This window comes from Montipora foliosa, chromosome 5, assembly GCF_036669935.1.
Source record: "Montipora foliosa isolate CH-2021 chromosome 5, ASM3666993v2, whole genome shotgun sequence".
NCBI classification, from domain to species: Eukaryota; Metazoa; Cnidaria; class Anthozoa; order Scleractinia; family Acroporidae; genus Montipora; species Montipora foliosa.
Window position 1 is genome coordinate 47,743,515 of NC_090873.1, and position 17,881 is coordinate 47,761,395.

The 17,881-nt window shown below is 36.5% G+C and overlaps 1 pseudogene; it reads right to left on the minus strand.

The window, feature by feature from the left end:
- The window catches only part of LOC138002834 (uncharacterized), a 33,647-nt pseudogene extending 22,811 nt beyond the window's left edge, over positions 1 to 10,836 (minus strand).
- Between the last annotated feature and the right edge of the window lie 7,045 nt (positions 10,837 to 17,881).

A 17,881-nucleotide genomic window follows, 5' to 3' on the forward strand; every position in this document is an offset into this window, starting at 1 on the left:
ACTGTAAATCAATATGGGGGCTGGTCATGCAAATGAAAACAATCTACAACCTTTTGCATTGCAATTCCGCATTTAACATTACATCTCTTTAACTTATGTATTTCGTAAGTACCATGACTTTACCGCAAAACTATCCCAACATACACTGTAAGTCTTCTTGGGACAAAGGGGTTGCACAGTTCACATCAGTCAAGACTCCTCTAAGTTAACACATACACTGTGCATGCACATTATCTAATGATGACAAACTCATATAATTTACGAACGCATCATATTTTGTTCTTAACAGAAATAACTGATGGAGGTAAGATGGGCAAGAAATCTGTACCTTGATTGAAAAGAGCACAAGAAAAATTATTCCTCTACAGTATTGCATTCATAAAGCCATAAACACAATTACAGGAGGATTCCTTTTTCAATACTCACTCTTGTATCAGGTTTTATGTTCACTCTGTGGACTGACTTTTTGATACCATCATAAAAAAGAACTTCATATGCACCTAAAACAGAAGCACAGGTTTGTTTGAGAGTTAAAACTTCAGGATTTTCAGTCACATCCTACAAAAAATAGACAGTCAAAGCCTGCATGTGTCAACTGTTTTCACAAAGTGAGTGGTATTGGAACAATATTACAGATTAACAATTTTTAATACTATTTATCACGGTAAAATGGATCAGTAAACAATATTGCTTGCTTTCTGAGGGAAGGGCAGCATGGTTTTGAAACACGTGCAAGATCTATTTAGTGTTTGTTTATTTGTTTTTAGCTATTGAATAATTTAACTTTTCACTATATTTTTAAACTGAATTTCCATCAGTTATGAATGTGCAAATAATTCATTTTCCCTGTGTCCTATGTATATAGGTCTACATGTAGCAATTTGTGGCATACAGTACAGCCCAAAAATAATGCATGCACAAAAACTTATTTTTGCGTCCGCAAGCAGGCAACTTCTTGCGGCTCCTTGCACCACAATCCTACCAGTCGCAAGAACTTCTTTGCACTTAGAAGTTGACAATGCAAGAACTTCTTTCCGTTAAGAAATCCGGACTGCAAGAACTTCTTTGTGGCAACATCCTAGAAAGAAGGTGATAATTATACAAAACTTGCAGCAAGACATCATTTTTCAGGGCAATGCACGGCCGAAGTATGGTACAAAATCAAAATAAAAAGTGGAGTCTATGTTTAATGACGGTGGCGATAGCGGGCGTTGTACATATCACATGTAAACAAGTGTCGCAATGATATGATGATTGGTTGACTTTTTAGTATGTTTGCACAAAGACTCGTTCCATGATAGCAATCAGAATAAATACCAGACGAAAACCTTTTGCTACCAAAAATTCCATTCAAAGAAATGTTTATCAAGGGAGTGATGAGAATACCTTTTTTCCATGTGAACCGTTTGTATGACAGTCGCCGCAAATGTAAAATGATGTCACAATGTTGGTACATCGCGCAAGAGACTAAAAAATCAGCTGCCTACATGTATAGTTTCCAATCGGCTGGACATAGTTCAATGATATTTTTTCCAAGTTTGAAATACCTTTACGCCATTTATCCAATTAAATTAATAAGCAAGTGAATTAAATACGGCGTGCGATAAACTGGGTGTGACCAAACATTGAGTTCTGATCCCATGACCATCAAATGTTTCCCAAGAGGAAAGATAACATTACATCCCTTCCTTTTGGAAGTGATTTTTTTGTTTTGGAAAACATAATCTGTGACCATGAAACACAATGATTCATAGCACAATCATGATGTACATTAAGAAAACCAGTATCTTGAACAAACACTTCAGGTCATATCTCCGCTCGTAAAAAGCGCTAGCCACTCACATTTTGCAGATATACTTCTTACATATTAGGTAACATAATTTACTGTGTAGATTAATGAAATCCGTTGCTTAACTTTAGAACAAACAGATTTGGTTGTTCACTTTGGGGACAAAAAATGGCGTGTCACGCATAACATGCAAACTTGCAAGACAAGCACAACAATGTTCTTCAGACAGCTTCTACTTTATTCCTCACAACGTAATCAACATATTTCACATACACAATGTTGCAACCAGTAAATAAAAAAAAGTGGTTAATTTCTCACCTATGAGAGTAAAGTGGGCAAAAAGCACAACGGTCTAAAATCTTCAGTGCTGTGTTTACAAGTTGTGGCTGTAACCAACGGGTGGTTGGTGGTTTGGTAGAAGCCAATATGCTTCCAGAATGCTCATTTGTGGTAGTTGCTTTGGCAAAAGTTGCAACGAAAATTTCTCAGCACACAAGAAGCCAGAGCATTTTTTCCTCAGCCTGAAACAAATTGTCTGCCATCACAATTTGCATTAGGACCGAAGCACAGCTTCGTAAAATGTCCTCTGTATCTTGCTTGTCCAAGCTCACATTACGAAACCCAAAGAAAAACAGAATGCTTATCTCATATACAAATTACACGCCAAAGATCAGAAAGAACCAATTCAAATTGTGAAAGAAGGAGACCTTTTCGTGAGTCTTGACTTTCAGAGGTTGACAAAGCGAATTTAGAGCGAGAAATAACCACAAGTGCTACTTGAATCGCTTTCCCCTCGCAGATCCGCCATCATGTTTCAAAACATTCCCTGACAGTAAATAGCGATAAACAAACTTTGCTGCCAGGCCTTAACTAGTTTTTATCCAGTCAAACTGGTTTTTTTTGCAGATTTTTGTCCTGTGTTATTCAATCCAATCCACATGGAATTTTTTGCAGGAATTTCAAGCAAAGCGTAAGTCGACTCTGAAATGGCGTCAGATTGTGAACAAAAGCTTTCAAGTAGAGAACAGTGGAGAAAGAAAAAGGCAGAAGAAAAGAAGGAAAAAACAGGGCTTATTATGAGAAGAACCAGAAACAGCTAATCAGGAAAAATTCTGTAGTCAGACTTGAAAGTGACTTTGAAGAAGACTATGGATCAATTTTTTAATGTGCTGTTGGCAACTTTCTCCTCAGAGAAAACTTGCTTGATTTCACATTCAAGCTGGAAGCAGCAAATAGAGCAGCTGTTCTTTCTGGAACGGTCCAACACATTTGCCGAGACCTTGTCCTTAAGTCAAAGGAAACTAAACGGAGAAAAGCTATTTATAAACTGCCAATCACTGAACATAAAGAAATCATGAATTCATTGTGAAACAGCAATTAAAATTTCTGTCATGTCAAAAGTTAAAAATAACAATAACTTGGGTTATTTAACACAATTTTTAAGCTTAATCTAGGCAAAATGAAGAAATTACCATGCCCGCAAGGGATTATGGCTAACTTAAAAATTGCTTATTTTTGATCCATCAGTATAAAAATATTACATTTTACATTAAGATATCAGCTTAAGAGGTTATTTGATTGTGTTAGGTTCATTTTCATCCAATTTTATGACAGTATGAAAAATTTGTAAAATCTCACTATGTTACACAAATGTACGTCATGATTGTGCTACTCATCAATCTATACATATGGAATGCAAATAAAATGTTGTTCTTTTTTAATTTTGTGTTGCTTATATTTTATTTTGAAAAAGAAGCTCACGCCAGCTCTATTTGTAAACGATTTTTGTTCCCCTAAAGTAACAATCCCCAAAAGGAGCGTCCCCAAGAGACTTCCGAAAGTAACAAGGGTCGCTACTATCAGAACTCGACGGTATTTTCACTTCTTGCACCAGCTTACGCATTCTTGTGGTGCAAGAACTTCTTGTGCGTGCATTATTTTTGGGCTGTACTGTAGTTGGTGGCTCAATGACTCAGTCATGTCCACAAAATTTTGACTTGATTCCATGATGCAAATTTTACAATTAATTGTGTCTGCCACAGCTTGTATCATTATGTGATCAGCACATGTTCCTTGCATAGACCTCATTGTTAAACTAGTGGTAATCTCAGATTATTACATGTTACAATGTAAGTGCATTTGAAAATCACTATTTATATGTGATCTATCGACCACTTATTTATTTTTCTAAAACGTTTTTGCAATTGGTTTTTCTAGTCAATCCTTGGGTTTACAAAATGGCTTATAAACAAAGCCAATCCTAATATGTAAGATCAGGCCAACAACCATAGTTCCAAATCCAATAGGTGTCAACTCCAATCCACCGTTCTAAGGAGATAAACTCTGCACAGAGTGCGTTGAAGGATAAACCTTGCCAATTAAATGGGAGACACAGACAACATGATTGGCCCGGACACGCTGTCTGAATTGGCACAAGACTGTTGTGGTTGGAGGAAGCTTGTAGTCGCCTGCTCTGCAGCCGACAGATGATGAAAGCAATAATCTTGTCCTAGCTGGTCCAGTCTCGTTGCAAAAAGGTCCAAATGATTGTGAGCTTTTCGGGCATAAACGTGAGGATCAAGGCGAAATGCTGGTAAATAAAGGTCTGATAAATGTTTGATGCTTATGTAAACAAAAGATTTCAAGGTGGGTTGAATGCAAAAACTCGCCGATTAGATAATGTTGACAGCAAATATCTTGTAGAGTAAGAGTTTTGAGAGCACAAAAGTGCAGGTCAAGGTGAAAAGCAGATAAAAGGGTTCAATACATTTGGAGTGGTTTCAAATCTATTTTTTGTTGTGAAAGTGAAAACGATCTATAGCTGTGGTTATTAGTTCCACTTTTTGTGTAAATTAAGTATACCGTAATAATATACACGAGTAAGACTTGCAAATCACCAAATTCAGCTTGACAATTAACCTAAAACATACTCATTCCGCACAGTACACATTCATTGCGGCTCTCAAAATGGTAGAAATTGCAGTTTTTCTTTATAATCTCACTTACATGTAATTACAGTAATATCTCAAAATGGATTCTGACAAAACTTTGTAACAAAATGCTTCAAACACAAGTGAAAGCTGTGCCCAAATCTAAGTTTCAAATTTTGTACAGGAGAATTGAAAACATACATGTACGAGGGAATGACCTTCAGAGTGCGTGAGAAAGGACGATGGAAAGCATGTGGTTTCCACCAGATGATTGTTAAAAAATGTCTCAAACTTAACTTTCTTTCTTACTTACTTAACAGGGTAATGACATTGTGTCAATGTTGCTACAACAGTCGACAAAAATGAAACCATGGCCAGACAATAAATAGTCCACTTGTTCAGAGCCCTCTTAAATGTCTGTAAATAGTGGCATTCTAAGGAAAAACTGTTTCAATGGGAGCTCTTACGACTGATTTTAACATTATTATAAATCATGTAGGGCATAACAGTCCAGATTACAGGTACTTTTCACATCTATATCAATTAAAAGAGAGCAATCATGATCTACAGTATGTATGTACCACACAAAACAACATTAATTTTTTGTACTGAGAAGCAAAAGCATTTAGCTTTCATGGAATGTACAGGTGTATATCATCATCTGGGGACTTGCTGTGTTGATGAAAACTCTTAAAAGGCTAACATTGCACAATAATATTACAGTGAAACAAAAACTGGCACACATAACAGTGTACAAGAACCAACCTACCTTTAAAGAGTCAATATGAACAATTTGGCTTTATAAAATTAACCATTACAGGTGATGCAGGTTTCAAGACAGTAATTACATGAATATACATGTACCTGCCAGTTTAAAGTTCCAATGGCTGATTCTTATAATTACACGAGCATTTCAATAATTTTATTTTAACAAAATTCCTTACTATGAATTCTTTGAGGACAACTCTAGTATCCTGCAATAAAATTTAGGTTCTTGCATCTGACATGGTTTCCTTGAAACTGATATTCGCCAAAAATATACATTGTGGTTTTGGGTCACCTGGCGTTTTTGTTATGTCAGAAATTGTTTAGTTATACACTATACAACCACAGCCCCTAAACCTAAACAACCTTGGTTGACCCAATAATGAAACATATACTGGACAATGAACAATTAACATCTACACACATTATCTTACCATCATTGAGAGGTTTTACTACTTTTGCTGGATAAAATTTGCAGTCTTGCCACTTTGCTAACACACGATCACCGACTTTCCAATCCTGCACAAGACAAAATACATGTAAAATACACTTATCAAAACGCAAACATTAGCCACAAAACATTTTGCTTAATACTGTATAAGACACATTTATACAGTCACATGGAAAAATAAAATACAAAGAAACCAAAGATTATACAGTGTAATACTGTAATTCTGCTTTAGTAGGAATGCTCATAACCTTTACATTTAGGTTATCCAAAATTAACAACAATAATTATCTCAAGGGTAACTAAAATCCTAGCTTGACACTGCCTGATGGGTATGTCACTGTCAAGCTTTACACTCTTATTTTTTATTATTCACTAAAACATGAAATGGCATAATTTACTGTAATTGCACGTTTACACATGTACAGTGTGTAGGCAGCACTTTTGTAAATTGTGCACAAAATGGGTGTGCCGCCTATACAGTACCAATCAAAACTATTAGTGCATTTGCACGTGGTAATACCTCTTCTTTGCTGATAGTGTTTACCGCAAAATCACCTAGGCTACATGTAGATGAAAACCGCAACCGCAACCGCAACCCAACCGCAACCGAAACCGCGAGGCAACAGTTGCAAAGGACCTGGGAGTGTATATAGATTGTCATCTTAACTTTAACGAACATATCACTAAAACTGCCTCTGGCTGTATGCTTAAACTAATGAGCGTTAACAGGCTAAAGCATCTATTAGATAAAAAACATCCATCTATCTTATAAATAAGCTTTTGTCTTCAGCAAATTATTTTATTGTTTGATGGTATGGAGTAGCACGAGTAAGAAGAACGTTAGAAAACTTCTGAATCAACTAGTTCAGAACTATGCCTGCAGAATGTATGTATGTATGCTATGCATGTAAAAGACATAAAAAAAAACTTTGATCTAAGAAAAATCGGTGTGGATTTACATGCATAACTAGTCGCCGCCAATGCAGTCCGAAAGGAGATATATTTAGAATCAAGTGCTTCCAAACTTTGCGTCCTGTCCAAATAGAAATGTTTATGGGATAGTACTGTTGTTGAAAAGCTCCAACCTTGAACTAAACCTTTATGAATGACTAAAAGTATTATACCTGGTCCAGTGAAGAACCATACAATGTAACTATATTCCTGAAGTTTGTTAAGCAACTGCTTGTGGCAATTGCACGTCAACTGCAAACAATTCTGATTCAAAATATTAAGTAACAGGTTATTTAGCAGTTGAGCTTGAAATTCAGAAATATTCATTCCTCTGAATTAGTAAAATAAACTTAATTTAATGCTTCAACAACCATAGGATAGACTTAGGCCGGGTTGAGTTCAAGCCTCTGTCAATTTGGCGAATCAAAACGTAAATTGGGGGTGCAGGGATGGCGCAGTGGTGAGAGAACTCGCCTCCCACCTAATTTTTGTGGCCTGGGTTCGATTCCCAGACTCGGCGTCATATGTGGGTTGAGTTTGTTGGTTCTTTACTCTGCACCGAGAGGTTTTCTCCGGGCACTTCGGTTTCCCCTCTCCTCAAAAACCAACATTTGACTTGATTTACTTTCATTGTTCATTTCAGTTTACAGTGTTCCCAATTAGCGCTCCAGCGCTAGAACGACTAGACACTTAAATAAAGTTCCTTTCTTTCTTTTCTAACCAAGCTGCCTATTCTGTCACGCAAGCGAGAGCGGTAGCTCATGAAATACGTTGTTCAATGCTGAACTGCTCAACAAGTTTGTAACGGATAGAGAGTCATGTAGCCCAAATGACTGACAATTACAAATGTACAGTTAATCGTTTCCTTCCATCTTTCGGTTGATGAGATCAAAATGTCTTTCGTGTCTCTTCCAAGGCCGGTCGCTTCAAGCGGCCTCACCATAAAGACAAGAGATTTCCCAAACTCATAGAGTATTTCTCGATAGAATTTCTGCTGATCTTTATGCCATTAGCATTGAACAGATCTCAAATACTTTTTAGAGATCTTGACGTTTGGGGGAAAAAGGATTACAAGAAATGTCTTGAAGGCACCTTATTACGGTACAACCAAATGTGCCCACCATCGCAGATTGTAATTATGGCAAATACGCATATTATTATTATTGTCAATGTGATCGACCAGCAAAAATAATTATGCAGATTTCTTTAATAGCATCTGCTCTAAATTACAACGCTTAAAAAGACAAAAAGCAATACTGCATCCTAGGTGAAACCTCGTTTTCAGTTACTATAGACAAGGTTTTACCTCGGTCAAACTGGAGATTGAATCTGCGATTCCACCTAGTCAGAACCGCGGCAAATGCACAAATAGTTTCGAGCGGTACTGTACATGGTATGGTATGAGTAACGTCCTAATATGATCAAGTGGAAAACAACTACAACAAATTGCAAAATTGTTTGCCTAACTCGTGTACCTTCATACAGTCATGTACTTTTCTTTCTCACAGACAAAATAAATATTTGATTGAGTCAATATGTACGTTGACTTGGAAGCTTTAATTAATTGTCTCAAATATAAATAAACTGCTCAGCCTCTCATAGGTCAAGGGTGTGTGGGTGGCAACTGCATGGGACCCATGGTGGCATTTTTTTAATCAACTAATCCCACTTTCTAAAAAACTAGGATCTTAAAGAAGCCCGAAGGTTGTGGCTTCAATTCCACCCTGGTCAGAGTTTTTCTCTGTCCTTGTGTGGGCCCAATTCCATTGGTAGGGCTAAGGCTCACATGGTTTATATGGGTATGAAACAGCACTTCACATTACCCCTACAATAGTTAATTCTGTTGAAATATAAAGTGCTACACGGCCAACATTTGAAAAAACGTAACCCTCCATTAAAGAACATAGCCTGACTGCAGGCAGTAGTGTGTTTTTGGGTGTGAAATACTGTATTCCTTGAAAATCTGGTCACCAAACTAGATACGTTAATAGAGGGATCTGGGGTGAGTGAAAAAGAGATTGTGTACCAAGTTCATGTACCAAGATTACACATGAAATGTCTCTTTTATCTAACAATTGTCATAAAAAAAAGTTGCCAAAAACATGCAAACTTGAATCCACTCAAGTCAAGACAATCTAAGGAGATAAATCAAAGTTAACTTTTGAAGTCACATAGACAACATGTGCCCTAAGTATTTTGTGATAACAATAATTTTTTTAAAAAGTAGGCTGCAAGAACATTCCAAACACCACACCCAAGCCAGCACAAGAACAGACAGCACAATAAATGTTAAAACAAATCAGACAGCTGCTGTTATTGGACATTGTACAGCACATTAAAAAGCACTAAGGAGGAAGATAAGTTATGCTTATCAAACTAGCCAGATTTACTTCTACAACAACACTGGTGGGAGAGTACAAAAGTCATCTTTAAGATCCCACATCAAGCCCTTGCAAACTATAATTAATAATACAAGCTTGATAGTGAAGCTCATAAAACCTGAATCACAATTAGGTCTTCATTATTTTTTGTTACAGAATAATTTAATGTTAAAGAACATCTGCAAACTAGTGTATGATGTGGTCATTTATATGTCAAAAAGAGCAAAAGACAGTCATATTAACCTGATAGTCGCAAACTTCCTGCTAGATAGGACATCACAGTGCATGAGGATTGCCACGCCACAAAGAAAGGGAGAAATATTTTAGAAAGCAGGAGTATACAGTCACTAGCATTTAAAACACAACTCATCAATAATACATGAAATGATAATACAAGCATCAAAGCAGCTGCATAGTAGATGAATAAGACTTTGTATATACAGCAGAAATAAATAATTTTTGTCTTTCAATGTATTAGTGCACATGTAATGCAAGATTTTCAAGAATTGATGAAAATACAGAAGTGATGTGGGCAAAGTTAGTTTTGAGAAACATAATCCATTAGTATTAGTACATGTAGAAACACTGATGAAAAGTAGCGGTTACTAGTGTATCGTCCTTTCGATTTGACAAACTGTGATACCAGAAACAGAAGAATTTTTAATGTGTTAACACTCCAGATCAAGCAAATACATTTGTACTATACAAATGATTACAAGAGAAGTTGGAAAAATTAAAAAACCAAGTTTGTATACTGCATTCACAGTAATAAAAACTCAAATTAATGGAACAAATATCAAATATGTTAAAATAAAAGTGATCATATTAGGAAAAACGTTATTAGCCAATTATACTATTGAATGTAAACTCTCAAAAATTTCAATAAGTGATCTCATCAGTCAACTTAACTCAAAGTGAATCTTCTTGAATTTGAGAAAAGGAGTACTGTATGTGTGAACTAATATTTTCATCATATGTCTGAGGAGCCGTGCATGTAAATGCACATGGTGAAAACAGTGTGGTCAACCTCTTCTGACTCTCTACCTTCTAGCACATGAAGAAAGAAGACATGGGTGCAATTTACTCATACTTAGCCTGTTAATTCTCCTTCCCACAACATAAAAAATAATAAGATGGCATGATAAAAATGAGACAGACTAGAAAGGATCTATGTTTACTTTTTAACAGTGTGATGAACTTCCTTGGGATTACACCTGAGACCAAATAAAAAATGCATGGCAAGAAACATCGCTTACATACCAAAGTAAAAAATAAATTTGGCATTATCAATTTCTCAAAAATCAAGGACAGCAGCTCACATAATTATAGTTTATAAACAACATGTATACTCAATAACCTCACAAGCTTGAGAAAACATTTAAGAAAGCAGTCAGCTCACCTTCTCATCTTTGGAGTCCTGGTGTGATTGCTGTCGTGCATGTGGTCTTAAACGTTCACTATAAAAATTAATCCATTCGTCATATCGGTGATTCCAGCCCTCAAAGTGAATCAGTACTTCCTCTCTTTGTTATCAACTCTGCAGATCTTTGCAGCATACCTACAGTACATGTGTATGGACAAATAATAGTTGCATTACTAACATTTTCAACAATGTACATTGTAAGACAGTGATATTCAAAGGACCAAGTCTTGTCAATCAAAATTTCCACATAAATATCCCTGTTACATTATATCTATCAAAGTCTCAAAAGGGTCCCTAATCCCATGGTACATTTTGTGCAGTGTTAACCCTTGAGTGCCACCCAGGAGAACCCCAGCTACTACCGGCCATGTTGGATTTTTTATGACAATTTATTTTTGCCATTCTACATGTAGGCACTCAAGCACTTCATAATTATTTTCTCTTAAATGATTCTTATGAATCAGAAAATCAACACGTTAAGCACCTCTACCAATGTTCTGTCCTCTTTGTTGACCACCATCAGCTTCCACGTCATTGTTCTCATTCACGTCTCTGTCACGTTTGCTGATACTTTCACTTCACGCTCCGAATTGCTTTCACTAGGCTCTGAAAACATCCCATTCACTTTCCCCACCTAAACCCAAATTCCAGTCAGCAAAAATTTCCTGTAAAACTACCTAGCTCCTTTCCAGCTCAAAATTCATCAGACGTGACCAGGATGCCATCTTGGATTTGTCACAAACCTTGGGTAATATATTGTGCAGATTTTTTGGACAGTGGACTTCTAATTCCTTCCCAGACTCTTTCAACAACCACAAATAAAAATGCCAAACTACCAGGAAAAAGAAGGCTGCGCTTTATAGAGGACGTATAATTATACATGTACACAGAGATGTATCCAGAGTGCGTCACTGCATCCTGGGACGCACTCGTCTTCCTTTTGGATGCATAGAATATGGAACAAAGGGTCCAATTGGATGCAGAAAAAGAATCAAGTGTTATGTACAGCTTGGGGTTTGGTAAATGAAAAAATGAAACAGCAATTCTGCAATCTGCATTAGTACTGCAATATTGACCATGTGCACCTTCGTCTAATACAACTAGGGGCCCCACAGCCCTTGCATACAGCACCACCAGCCAGAAAGCCTCGATTTGAACTTTGCCCAAACGTCATTAGCCACTATTGTTTACAGAAATTACGCTTGACTTCTAAAAGCCTGGGACCACAAGATTGTTAGATTTCACAGGCAGGGTTCTGATACATCTCCACGTTTGAATTACGTGTAGGTTGACAAAATTTTCTCCCAATATCTAGGGTACCCTTGCCAAATTTGCTTAAGCCAGAAGAAGTATAAAAGATGTGAATGTACCCAGCACTAGCATTTTTGGTAAAAGTCAATTTCTCCATTATACAAGGCAGTGGAAAAGATTCTTTTGGCCACAAAACCAGTCATTTATTGCTGTACCTCTACTACTTTCAAAGGAGAATGCCATACTCATTGATAGCAAAATAATGATAATCATAATAATAATAATAATAATAATAATAATAATAATAATAATAATAATAAAATAAATAAAATAAAATAAAATAAAACAATAATAATAATTGAATTTCATGGACAGTTTTGTCTACAGCACATAGTTAAGCCCACAACATTTTCTTAAGAGAAAGTTAGGCCAGTTTCAAACATCGCGCTACTGCCATGTCGAACTTAAATGAATTTGGCTGGCAGTGGGACAACCATTGCAGAGGAGTGGTTTCAAACTTCGACCTTAATTGATTCGCGCCAAATTCAAAATCAAAGCCGTCTGCAGAGAAGCATTGGCTGGTGGAACACTGTTTGAACCCATACAGTGAGGAGCAGATTCCAAAGAACTTTTCGCGTCTCAAAGGCAGCCTTTTTGGTTGTTCCTTCTCAGATCCAAATGTACGTGCATCCTTAGAACATCTACCAGATGATTTCCAACATTTATCACAGAAACTAGCAATTTCTGAATCGCTGATTTCTTCAACTTCTTTTTCGTCATCGGCATTCTAAAGTATACCTGGAGTCACAATCGAATCACCGAAACTTCTGCGCGATGCCATTTTGTTTTCGACTATAACAACTGGGATGCATGCATACAAATTGCCAAAATAATCAAAACTATGTAAAATAGTTTATGAATTGAGTTCGGCACGGCAGTAGAGCAACGTTTGAAACCATGCCGAGCCAGTGCTGTGTAGCATGACAGACCCTGTTGAATTTAATTCTCGTGGCGAAACTAAATTCAAGTTGCCGTACTCAATACACCTTATTCCAAAATGGCACACCATTTAAATATTCTTTTGTTTGCTTGCAAATTAGCCCTTGATGCCTCGTTCTTAAGCTCAAAACTCAAAAGAATATTGTATCTTGAACAAGGCAACAAGGGCCAATTTGTATGCACATACATCAGCGGCCATTTTGGAATAAGGTGTATGGTTTCTAACTTTGCGCTACTGTCGTGCCAATGTCTAATTTAATTCCTAACTTTGGTTCGCCACGGCGGTAGCTCAACGTTTGAAAGTGGCCTTAAGCACAATTTCATTTGTCATATAAACAAATATATGTAAACAAAGTCAGATAAAGCTTTAAAAGGAAAGTCGATTCTTCATGTGCAACGTATATATATTATATATATTAACAAAGTCAAAGTTCTTTTATTCGTCATATCACTTACCTTTTATTTTCAAATAAATTGTTGCATTTTACAAATTTGTATTTTCAAAGTACAACCCTGAAAAACACAATCGCATGTACACCACATGCATGCTACTATTTATGAAAATACAGCTTATCAAAATAGATAGTTAAACTGTGAATGTCGTGATAAATAAGAATAATTATATTCACGCAACATGCATGTGTAGTCCAAGTTTTTTATTTTCTGTTCGTTAAAATTGCAAAATTTAAAATTAACTTACAGTGAAATAATAAGCGTGGGTCATGTTCAACCCACTTAACATTATACGTATTACTTCGTGATTTTCATTTATCAGCTGTCTAAACATGACGTAGTTTTGTTCATAAAAAAAATGAGTGACTAAACGCATACAACTAACTGAACTTGGATCAGAAAAATAATGTGCTTCGATTGTCTTAATGTTAGTCGATCGTAGAGGTTGGAAAATCCAGCGATTCGTATCTCTGAATATATACTAAAGCGAAAATAATATAGATCAAGACGACCGGGGTGTGTTTCCATCTCACTAGATCAGAGACATTTTTAGGTACTGTGCATGTCAAAATGATCTGGTGCTGGAAAGACTGGAATCACTGATTTTTTTGGCATGTCCCCTGTCAGGCCCAAAATTTAAGTTAACGCGCGCGTGACGTTCTTCGAAATTTCTTCACGACGAGGACAGCCCACAAAACAATAGACCAAGTATGCAGTGTTGTAAAGGTAAAATTCCCCACTCATCCCAATTCAACGTGTAATCCATTGCCTCCAAGCGCGAGCTCCCGCCTGATAGAGAAATTTTATGTTTTCCCTGACGAAGAGAGATTTGTTTGGTCGACCTCCTGACTCTGTTGTCGATTCGCATTGAAAACTACCAACATCCAAAACCAGTCGAATGGACGGACAAATTGACCGAATGGCCGTGGAGGCGAAACGAAATGAAACACATGCACAACGCACGAAAGGAAGAAAAGAAAGGGATATCCCGGCAAATTCCGATCCCAGTTCTGTCATACGATCTCCTTTTTTTTCAAGCCCACTCAGCACATATAACATGACTCAAAATATCCACGAGGATTTATGCAATAAACCACTGCCCTTTGCGAGATGAAGTGGATTTTACAGAGAAAAAACTGGTACACTAATTTGAGCCATGGGAGGATGGGAAGCTGGGTATACCGTCTTTTATCAAATTTGAGCCATGATTGGATAATCTTTGGTGTGGATTTAAAACTTACGAAACTATCAAAATGATTTTAAAAGGTAAACTTTTGGGTTTTGTGACATAGTATCAGTGGATCCAGTCCCTCTACTGATAGCAACTTTAATTTTCCAGATGCAGATGTATTTCATAACCTCTCTAATATGACATTATAATGCGCTCAAATCTTAACAAAAAAAACAAAACCTACGGTTTTTTCAGAGCACTAAATTTGGAAAGAAGGAACATTTCAGATTTTCTGTGAATAAAAATAGCTCTTCACATCTCCAAGAAAAACATTTCAAAGAGAATCCTGTCATTTATTTTTATTAGGCTAAAGGTATATTGCCCACACTAAGGGTCTCCAAAAAACGATTGACAACGCAAAAAGTTTCTTAATAAGTTTCAAATGCCTAATTTTTAAGTTTCCCAAAGTTACAACCTGAAACCAAACTTCAAGGATCTGAACAAACATGTTATAGGTGATCAGGTTTATATGTTTACACATCAACAACGTGCTAATTAACAATCTCGTATAAACTCTTGACAGTTTCTTAGGCCCATCCGTAGCTTGATTTAAGAACTAACACAAATGCGGTGATAGAGTGGTTTTTCAGTTGAGTTGTTGAAAGTAATTAGTGAAATACTTTGGTTTATGACCTACTTCACATCAGTCAGTCATTTTTTCAACCAATCAGAAGTGAAACCAAACCAATTGTGGCTCGTGCGTGCACATTGTCCCACGCTGGTTTGTGCGGCCATACGGTAATTACTTTGAGTTTTGATTGGTTTTCTGGATTGGTCCTCCGACCTTGTTTAATTGGCCAAAGTAAACTTCATTGGTTGTGGTTTTACGACACTGACAATTGAAAACTGCTCTAAACCATTGTATTCCAACGCATTTTTTATAGAACTTGCGTTTCGTATGCTAAGTCCACATACATTTTCAAAAGTGACCGTTACAATTTTTGAAAAACTATAATAACATATATATATATATATATACTGAATATACTAAAATGTAAGTTTGCCAATGAGCCCATCCGCAGAGTGCTCAATAGCTAGTGAAGCTAGAGTGGTGCATACAGTGACAGGTAAAATAAACGACATTCGTGGTCGACAAATTTTGTTTCGTAGGACCATGTCCTACAGTACCACATGTCCCACATGTCCCACAGTACGAGGTCTGGAACCAAGGACCTGAGAAACAAATGATCTGCAGCAGTACGCTGTCTCGACACATACTGCTGCAGATCATTTTTACCTCAGTCTAGGTTCCAGACTTCTAATCTTTATATATAGTTTTCAAAAAAAAATTGTATGAACAGTCACTTTTGAAAATTAATGTGAACAAGCATTACAAAATGTCAAGTGTCTATAACACAAATGCATTGGAACACAATGTTTACTCACCGTTGTTTGTGTTATTTTTCCTATAACAACAAAAACAAGACCACCACCCATCAGTAAAGAGATTGAATTAATTACAAGAAATTAAACGTTTTTATAAACAAAACTAATAATAAGTGTTCCCCAACAACCCTTTTCTGCATTGACTACAGGATTTGTTCCTAAACATTCAATTTTTTGGAACCAGAGATCAATCAAATTGTAATCATGACTGCTCAACAAGATCCCCACCATGAAAGACCATCCACTCCAAAAAGATTTGCTGCTGCCAAAAACGGTCAAGAATCCCTAACAAAAAGAAGGGGTGGGGGGGGGGTTTTCCCCAGTATAAGAATATTAACAGTTTAATTGCTATTTCATATCTACTTTGCACTGAACTGTGGGTTGATTGTTGCTCACAGCTAAAAGCTGATGTTTATTCTTAAAGTAATAAACTGTCATGCAATACTAATACAAAGCATTGAATAAAATAACTGAAAGAATGGGGCCACTGTAAAAAAAAAAAAGAGAATGCAGCTGGCCCCTAAAGCCACTACCACTTTCTACGATACAAGAATAAGTAACCTTGCATGAAACAAGAAACACAAATCTGATTTCACCACAGCACAAATATCTCTTATCTTCCATGCAGGTAACATTTTATAAATAATTATAAAGCTTGTACACTTTCAAAGTCATTTTATGAATAGATGGGCTGAGCATACTGAAATTATACCATACGGGCAATAAACCAAGAATGGCAAGATCTAATTAAAGTAAAAGATTGCCTATCAAAAATCTTTAAAAACAAGATTAAAGTTAGAGGTCCTGTGAAGAAAAGGCATCAACCAATACCTAGATGGACAGTACATTTTAATATTTACAGGAACAAAAATCATGATGTGAAAATAGTAAGCCTGATAAGGATTTAAGCCAAATTATTTCGCTCACCTTGATTACGCATCTTTGTTGTGCGAACTTCAGAGGTACGAATTTTTATGAGTCCGTAATCCCTGTCTGTTACAACTGGATATTCACAAAGTGATGTCTGATCTTTGTTTATGGGCCCATTGTCAAGTCATCAGCGGTAAGGCCGTAGAAATTTAGATAAGAGTAATTAACCTAATGAGAGCGCGCCACGAGAGGCCCGGTCTCTTTTGGAAGCTCGCAAAAAACTTTCTCGCCTTTGTAGTGAAGTTCGTTCTCATCTCTGGGAGTAGTGGTTTTTAACCAGGAATCTGTTAAATTCTCCAAGAACTGAGTCTCATTTACGGTTGGTTTGACCCCTTTATCCCTTTGAATGTTACCGATCATTTACAGTGGCGAAGATCTTTTTGGTTCGTTTTTTTTTATATTAGGGATTCTGGTTGTCGTGTATCGTGGTCTTTGGGCAGAGCTCTTTACGGTTTCCCACACTGATGTCGTGGAATTGACAGCCAGTAATTTAATTCTGTATCTTTGGTTATGACTAGTGATTCAGTGTTGGCTTATAGAATTCTATGCTCCTTGGTAAGTTTTCGCACTTTACTCTGTGTTTTAATGTGATTTTCATTTTTTTATTGTCCTTCTTCTAAAGTTAAGTTAAGGAATAGAAAATTAAAGTAAAGGGCAGCTATATAACAATAAATTTTATTAGAGTTGATTGGCTTGCAAAATCCATTAAATTGGAGACTGGTCATGGATGAGCGTTAAGCAAAAGCACTCCAGATACTGATGGTCAGTTTTTTTGCAAGGGGCAGCGTATCAAACTGCTCAAACAGAATTGGTTTAATGTTTGAACTTCTACATCTACATTGCATTCACATGTGTCCAGTACTGAAACAATTTCCATATTTGATTCATGGCTTTTGGTTTGTACTTACCTGACTTGATATGCTAAAACTCCTTTTTTGTGA